The 8788-nt window shown below is 42.7% G+C and overlaps 1 pseudogene; it reads left to right on the top strand.

Moving 5' to 3' along the window:
- The first annotated feature begins 6212 nt into the window (after positions 1-6212).
- On the top strand, positions 6213-7647 carry LOC123825292 (annotated as a pseudogene).
- The last annotated feature ends 1141 nt before the right edge of the window (positions 7648-8788 follow it).

Consider the following 8788-nt stretch of genomic DNA (forward strand, 5'->3'; position numbering starts at 1 on the left):
ACATGGATAAAAGACTTAACATCATGACAATATAAAAGTCATAGAGGAAAATATAGACAGTAAATTTTCAGATATCCACATAGCAATATTTTTGCTGATATGCCTCCCAAGGCAAGGGAAATAAAGGAAAAAATAAACCAATAAACTATATCCAATTAAAAAGCTTCTGCATGGCTAAAGAAGCCATCAACAAAATGAAAAGGGAACCAACTGTATGGGGAAACATATTTGCCAATGATACAAATGATCAGACAAGGGTTTGATCTCCAAAATATATAAAGAACTCATCAGCACTAGGAAGACAAACAATCTAATTAAAAAAAGAGTAAAGGACCTGAATAGACATGTCTCCAAGGAGGACATACAGATGGCACATAGATATATGAAAAGATGCTCAACATCACTAGCCATCAGAGAGATGCAAGTTACAACCACAATGAGATATCATCTTACAGTGGTCAGAATGGTCATTGTTAATAAATCAAAAAACAACAAGTGCTGGTGAGGACGTAGAGAAAAGGAAACCTTAGTACAATGTTGGGGGAAATGCAGACTGGTGCAGCCACTGTGGAAAACAGTATGGAATTTCCTCAGAAAACTAAAAATCAAACTGCCTTTTGATCCAGCAATTCCACTGCTGGGATTATATATCCTAAGAATCCTGGAACACCAATTCAAGAGAATCTGTGCACCCCAATTGTCATAGCAAAACAAATTACAACAGCCAAGTGCTAGAAACAGCCTAAGTGCCCATCAGTAAATGAGTAGATCAAAAAAACTGTGGTACATTTACACAATGGAATACTACGTAGCAGAAAGAAAGAAGGAACTCCTACCTTTTGTGACAGCATGGATGGAACTGGACAATATTATGCTAAGTGAAATAAGTCAGTTGGTAAAAGACATATACCATATGATCTCACCTAGAAGAGGAATCTAATGATCAAAATAAACTAACAAGCAAAATAGAATCAGAGGCATGGAAACATGGAATAGATTGACAATGACCAGAGGGGATAATAGAAAGAAGGGGAAGGGACTAGTCAAAGAACATGATGAATGACCTGTGGACATGGACAACAGTGTGGGGATTGACTGTGGGATCAGAAGGTGGGCTGGACAGAGGAGGGAAAAGGGAAAATTGGGACAACTCTAATAGAATAACAACAAAACAATTTTTTAAAAAGTCGAGATTAGGAGCAAGCTATGGGGTAAGACCACATTGTCCAACAGACTGCCTGATGATGCCTGTTGGTGCTTCTTTACCACCCTTCACTGACTCAGACTGTAGTTCTCATGGTGGGCACAGCCCTTCTGCATCTGCACAGGTCTTGGGTTGGCAGACAGAGCCAGGATTTTGGCTCTACTTTTACCATTATGTTGTTTGATCTTGGCCCAGATATTTCTTCCCTTTGGGTCCCAGTGTACCCAACCTTAAGAAAAAGTCAGTGTTTGGCACTGTTCTAACAATTTGTAGAAATGTCTCAGGTACCTTCAAGTGGTGGCACACTTGAATCCAAGTATGTGGTGGGTGGGGTGTGGAGGAAGGTGGGATTCAGGGACTTTTACCCCTAATCTTCTGGAGGCAGTTCCATTTATATCCAGTCTAATGACAGGTTTCACAAGGGCTTTTAATCAAAGAAAGATTTTCAGTGTGGCTCAGTGGTGGGAGCGTTGTCCCTGTAACTGAAAAGTTGAGAGTTCAATTACCAGTCAGGTCAGGGCACATACCCAGGCTGCATTTTCATCTCTGGTCCAGGTAGGGGCATATGCAAACCCTGGTCTGGATAAGTACAATCCCTGGTCCCAGCGTGAATCCCCGGTCTGCTTCTCTCCCATCGATGTCTCTCTCTCTCTCTCTCTCTCTCTCTCTCTCCCTCTCCAAATAAAATGTCCTCAGGTGAGGATTTAAAAAAAAGTCCTTGAAAATCTCAGGTGTAACACATCTGGGGTCCAAGAAATCTGGGGTTCAAGGCTCTGGTTAAATACCAGCCTTCATGGCTACAGTGATGGGGGCTGTTCCATGCGGTTCCAGTGGCTGCACCTTACACATGGCCACCATTAGCAAACTGAGACATCCGTCACAAGGTACCTGCAGCAGCTGGATGGGTGGGCGAGGCCCCAGTGTGAAGGTTGTTTTGGGGAATTTCTGAATATTGGTAAGTGTGAATCAGGCCCCAAGTTTTCCATTTCCTCTGCCCAGTGCCCTCCTTCAGAAGTGTGTTTCAGCACAATGCAGATGCTGAAAGTTCCACAGTCCGAAGGGAAAGCTGGGCCCAGGTGTGTACCCACCATTTCCACTGTGGGCAGTACGTGGGGGTGAAAAACCCTTCCCACTTGCAGCCCTTCCCAGGAGCAAGTCTCTGGTCAGCCTATGTGCTCCACGCCTCCTGAGTGTCTCTGCTTGTCTGAGCGTCTGCAGTCTGGAGAGCAGCCAAACTGTGACACAGGCAACACCAGTGTGAACTTGGGCTACCCTGGTCACACTGTGGCCCTGGCCCCTGCCCATACCGACAGCCTGGACCCCCATCGACTTCCTTTGATCTCATATTATGATTAAAGGACAGTAAGTTATATATATGTCATACTTTAGAGTTTGCCAAACACTGTCCTTTCCCTGATCTCATTTGATCTCATGCAACACTGAGAGGAGCTCAGGTAGGGACCACTACAATGTTATGTGAGAAGCATGCGTGGCACCTAGCTCAGGTGTTAGGGTTCTAAATCCAGTGTTTTTGCTATTCACTTCAAACCTCCGAACCTCAGGCTGTCCTCAGCCTTGCTTCTGATTTCTCCATCATTATAAAAGGACTCATTACTAAAGACATTTCCTTGGCACTTCTTACCCAGCCTGAGTTATTAAAACAACAGCTTAATGATTTGTTACTACCACCATTCATTTATTCTTCAGTCTCTGAGTCATTCTTTGTTTACACACTTGTCCCACTTATTCAGTTGCTCGCCCCATTCATTTAACCATCATTCATTCATTTATTTATTCATTCACGTCCTTGTTGAGTGTTTACTATGTGTTCAGCTGATGTTGGCCACTTTAGGGAATAAAAAAATGCTCAGTTGTGATTCTTAACTTTGAGAAGCTTATACTTTAACTGAGAAATGATGGGAAAGGGTGTAATACATGATTTCCCAATCACAGAGGATATATTTTTATTTGTTTTTACCACTAAGCATTAACAGATATTACTTGCTTATGTAAGACCTTCCTGAAGTCACAAGAAAGTTCTGGTTGGGTAGATGCAGAGCTAGGTGAGTTTCCTATAGCGCTGAAATTCTGTTTTTATAGTTTAGAGATAGGAACTTTCTGATAACTGGGTGGTCAAGGAAGTCTTCTTGAAAGCAGTGGGGTTTGGACTCAGCTTGGGTGGTTGGGGGGTATTTGTGAAGGTAAAGATGAGAACATAGGCCAAGGATGGGAGGAGAAGGACAAGTGAAGGCTTTTGCATGTACATGGGGATCTGAAAAGGTAGTCAGGTTATGTGGGTGGAGGGGCAGGGAGGGTATGGGGGAGAGGGGGAGAGGCAAGGACTTGGGCAGGGCATGAGGGAGAGGCTGGGAAGGGTGTGGAGGGAGAGGTTCCTGTGCAGAAGACTGTCAGAGCCTGCCTCCGGTCCTTCTGCCCTTGACTGTCTGGCTTTGTGTCTGGTAAACCTGAAGTGTGAGGGGCAGCAACTCTTAGCAATTTTCCCTTCAGCTTTGATGAGAAATGTGGGCTCTTTTTTGTGTGGGTATAAAATGGCCTTTGCCTCTTTCAGCTTTGGGCAATCTAAACATTATCAAATAATTTTTTCTCTCTGTCCTTTTAATTGTTTTTTTGAGAGAGGGGGAGAGAGAGAGATCACGCGTAAACGAGCATTAATGTGAGTAGAAAAAGAGAAAGGGATAGAGAAATGGGAGAGTAAGGATCAGGGAGGAAAGAGGAGAGAATGTTGAAGGAAGATAAGTTGAAAAAGAAAGAAGACAAGAAACTGGGTAGAGAAGCAGTGAAGTTAAAAGGAGCCTGGAAGAGGGAGAGCATGAGAGGAAGGGTGGGGGCGGGGATAGGGGAACAAACAAAGGTGAGGGAGGGGGAGGACCAGGAAGACAGAGGAGGGAAAAAAGGATAAGAAAAGGAGAGGAAGCAGAGGAATAAGGAGAATGAAAAAGCCAATGACACCTGCTTATTCTTCCCTAGAGCTTTGGTGATTTCTTGCCAAAAATACTTGGGATAACTATCTGGATTCCTCAGAACAGAAATGCTGTGGAAGGACTAACTGCCTTTCCAGATGGCTGTTTCTGCTTCTGCAGAGAAACAAAGGAGCCGCGGCCGGGGGTCCTCTCCTTCCTTTCTCCTTCCTTTGGCCCCCAGTCCACTGCGTGGCCATGAGCATGGTCTCCACGTGAGTCCAACCACTCCTGTGCTCAGTCTGCAACAGGCAGAGTCCTAGCTGGTGACTGCAGCAGTTGTCACAGGTAAGCCCCTTTCACCTTCCCACTGAAATGACCATGAAGATACCATTCTTGAGGGAAAAATACCCAGCACACACACAGAACTCAAAAAACTAGGGATAGAAGATATTTCCCTAACCTGGTAATGAAAACCTGTCGTAAAATAGAAGTAAGACAAAGATATCCTCTATCAACAATACCCTTTAAAACATTTTCCTGGAACTTCTAGCCAAGGAAAATTTCATAAACTAGAGGGGAAAAGCAGCTTAACTACTGAAAATAAGAGAAAAATTATTATTGATTTTTGTCATGTAATCAATGGAGAAACTCTTAGAATTTATAATAGAGCTTGCTATAGTGGCTGAAAGGGATGGTTGCCCCAATAATCTCAGAGTCCCATGAGGCTCAGTCTCAGCACAGAGTTATATGGAAAGGAAACCTGACTTTGACTCTAGAAACCTTGAAGAATCATGTGGATTTGTACTGTAGGCATTCTTAAGAGGGATTACCATACGCAGAAGCTTTACACATGAAAGTTGTCCAGAAATTCTCTGTAGACATTCTTTCCTTTCCCCAAGGCTGCACACTCATGGTAGCAGGCACAACTTCATTCAGATGGTTCTTTCACCACCACCATACCCTCTTCCCCTACACTCTGTCCTTCACCTGTGGATCCCACTGCCTGTGTCAGACACTTGAGGACGGCTGGAAGACCAGGCATCCTTGTACCTTCTATTGGTCCCTTGAAGCCTGGAGCATAGCCCTTCCTTTGTGCTCGATTATTTTCTTGTGAATAACTGAGGACATCATTAGTGAGTATATGCTCATCCCTGACACACAGATAAGTATACAAAAATCAATCGAAATCTTTTATACCCAAATACCCAGTTTGAAGATAAAAGCAAAAAAGGTCATGATCTACCTCTGAATGATTCTCAGTGAGAATTGTGTGGGACTTTCATGAAGAAAGCCACAAAACTTTATTAGTTCTCTGTGAGGGAAGATTTGAATAAGTGGAGAAATAGAATGTGTTCTTGGTGAAAAGGAACAATGAAAAAACATTAGTTTTCCCTCAATTAATTTGTAGAGCAAGCAAAAATATAATCAAAATCTCAATGGAAACTTTCAGTAGCTTGACAAGACAATTCTAAAATGAAACTGAAAAAATAACAAGCTAATAATAGCTAAGAAATATGTGAAAAAACAAGAAGATATGATTTGTTTTAATTGTATTAAAATGTCTTTTAAAGCTACAGTGGCTGGTCAGCATAGTACTGGCTCAAAAACCCACCAGTAAAAATAGTACATAGCTGTTCATGGTGGAACCGACCTCACTGTAGGGAAAGAGCAAAGGTGATAAAAAAAAGCAGTGAAAATCACTCGAAAATGAGTTGGATTAACAATTGATGTTGAAAAAATTGACTACTTGGGAGAATCATTTTAGGTTTTTGCATTTTTCTTAAGTAAATTTCATAGAAATCATAGCATTAAATATAAGAAACCTCATAGCAATATAAGAAAACATAAGTGAACATTTAAGTTACATTAGAGTGGGTAACACCTATTTAAGCTGTAAAGCAACTGAAGAAATCCTGAAGGAAATTGTTTATATCAAAGTTCCAAATGTATGTTTAAGAAGAACTACAAAAATCAAACAGCAAATGACAAACGGAAAAACATTTCCGATAGATATGGCAAAAGGTTAATAACTTCCGCCTCTCTTCACTCCCACCGGGTACACCACCACCGCTGCTGCCACTGCCATCATGCCCCGGCCTGATACTGCACTGATCGGGCTGGCTGTCACGGGCCAGAACTTAATTTTGAACATGAATGACCATGGCTCTGGGGTCTGTGCTTTGAAAAGGACAGTTTCCAAATCTGATTATTTCTTGGCCAGTGAGGCAAAGGGAACCAAAGTGGCTGGTGCTCACTCCTTGGAGGATATGGTCTCCAAGCTGAAGAAACCTCAGCGGATATTAATGCTTGTGAAGGCTGGTCCAGCTATTGATAATTTCATTGAAAAATTGGTACCATAGTTGGACACTGGTGATGCCCTCATTGATGGAGGAAATTCTGAATACAGGGACACGATGTCAAGATCTCAAAGCCAAGGGAATCTTGTTTGTGGGGAGTGCCATTGTTGGTGGACAGGAAGGGGCCTGGTACAGCCTTCACTTCTGCCCAGAGGGAACAAAGAAGCCTGGCCCCACATCAAGACAATCTTACACGGCATCACTGCAAAAGTAGAAACCAGAGAGCCCTGCTGTGCCTGGGCGGGACGGGGAGAGCAGGGCATTTTGTGAGGATGGTGCACAGTGGGATTGAGTATGGGGACATGCAGCTGATCTGTGAGGCTTACCACCTGATTAAGGGTGTCCTCCTGGGCATGGAGCACAAGATGGTACAGGCATTGGACAACTGGAATAAGACAGAGCCAGACTCATTCCTGTTTGCAATCACAAACAATATCCCCAAGTTCCAAGACAGCGATGGCACTCCTTTGCTACCAAAGATCAGGGACAGCATGGGGCAGAAGGGCACAGGGAAGTGGACTGCCATCTCAGCCCTGAAGTACCACATGCCTGTCACCCTCATTGGAGGAGCAGTCTTTGTCCAATGCTTGTCATGTCTGAAGGACGAGAGGGTTTAAGCCAACGAAAAGCTGAAGGGGACTCAAAAGATCCAGTTTAAAGGCAAAAAGAAATCATTCCTGGAGGACATTCGAAAAGACCTCTATGCATCCAAGATCATCTCTTATGCTCAAGGCTTTATGCTCCTCATGCAGACAGCCACTGAATTTGGCTGGGCCTGCCACTATGGTGGCATTGCCTTGATGTGAAAGGGTGGGGCTGCATCATCAGAAGTGTATTCCTAGGAAAGATAAAAAATGCACTTCATGGAAACCCAGAACTTCAGAACCTAGAGCTAGATGACTTTTTTAAGTCAGCTGTCAAAGACTGCCAGGACTCCTGGCAGTGGGCAGTCAGCATGGGGGTCAAGGTGGGCATCCCCATGCCCTGCTTCACTGCTCTTTCCTTCCATGATGGTTACAGACACAACATGCTGCCAGCCAACCAGGCTCAGCGAGATTACTTTGGGGCTCACACCTATGAACTCTTAGCCAAACCAAGAAAGTTTATCCATATTAACTGGGCAGGCCATGGGGTTAGTGTGTCATCATTTTCATACAATGCCTAATTAGACTTGGGTGACCTACTGTGATTGCACAAACAGGGACATTCCATTTGCCACACAGCACTGCTGACATGTCTTTTTGCCCTGCTTTCTGCTCAGATCTTTTAAAATAGTGTCATAAGAGACTTCTGAAAAGTCACTGCAAGCTCACTTGGGGAGCAGTTCTGTGAGACAGTCGTGTCCCTTGCCCTTGCCTCCTAGGGCTGATGAGGGATTGTCACATGCTCCATATGAAAAACAGCTCCTTGAAGCAGTCACTGTCTGCATGTCCCATGGTTCAGGGAGATCCCTCGAGTTTGCCTTGATAGATCACAGAGAAGGGAAGGAATCTTGTGGAATCTGCTCAGACTGGATCCTTTGTATCATGCAGCTGAATTTCCTTTCCTCTACTTAATAAAAGCTACATTATATATTTTAAAAAGTCTAAAAAAACCCTAACATCACAGTAGAAAAATTGGCAAAGAACATTCACAAAACAAGACATACAAATGACTAACATATGACAAAAATGTTTAATTTTACTGTTAGCCAAAGTAATGCAAAATAGAACAAGAGCCCACTTTTACCTGTTTGATTGTTAAGGTCAATAATGACGACGATGATGATGATGCTGCTGCTGCTGATGAAATTCACGTTAGTGACCATAGGATGACATTGGGACATGTATTGGCACAATATGTCTAGAAGAATTTCAATTTTTAGTATTTTTTGACTCAAAAGTTCTAGGAACAGAATGTCCATCTCAACAGTATTTATCAGACCTAAATATTGAAAATAATTGAAATATGAAATAACAAAGGATTGATTAAAAAGAGTATATTTATAGAATGTATTGGAGAATACATTTTAAAAAGCATACATCAAAGAATAGTAACATGAGAATATGCTTATAATGAAATGTTAAACATTACAAAATAATCAAAGCCCTGTGTGTGTGTGTGTGTAACGAATCTCAATTATCTACTCTTCAGTAGATACTATGGAGAGGCAGAATTAACATAGTCTGTTACTTAACTTCATGCCCTCTGTCCTCCCACCTGTAAAAGGGGATCATAATGCTTGACTCTTGGGGCTGTGTGAGGATGAATGAGATATCCTATGTGAACATGATGTAAGTTGTCATGTTTAATCCATCTGTACTTTC

This window comes from Phyllostomus hastatus, unplaced genomic scaffold (genome assembly GCF_019186645.2).
Source record: "Phyllostomus hastatus isolate PE091 unplaced genomic scaffold, TTU_PhHast_1.1 phas_contig_62, whole genome shotgun sequence".
Lineage (NCBI taxonomy): Eukaryota > Metazoa > Chordata > Mammalia > Chiroptera > Phyllostomidae > Phyllostomus > Phyllostomus hastatus.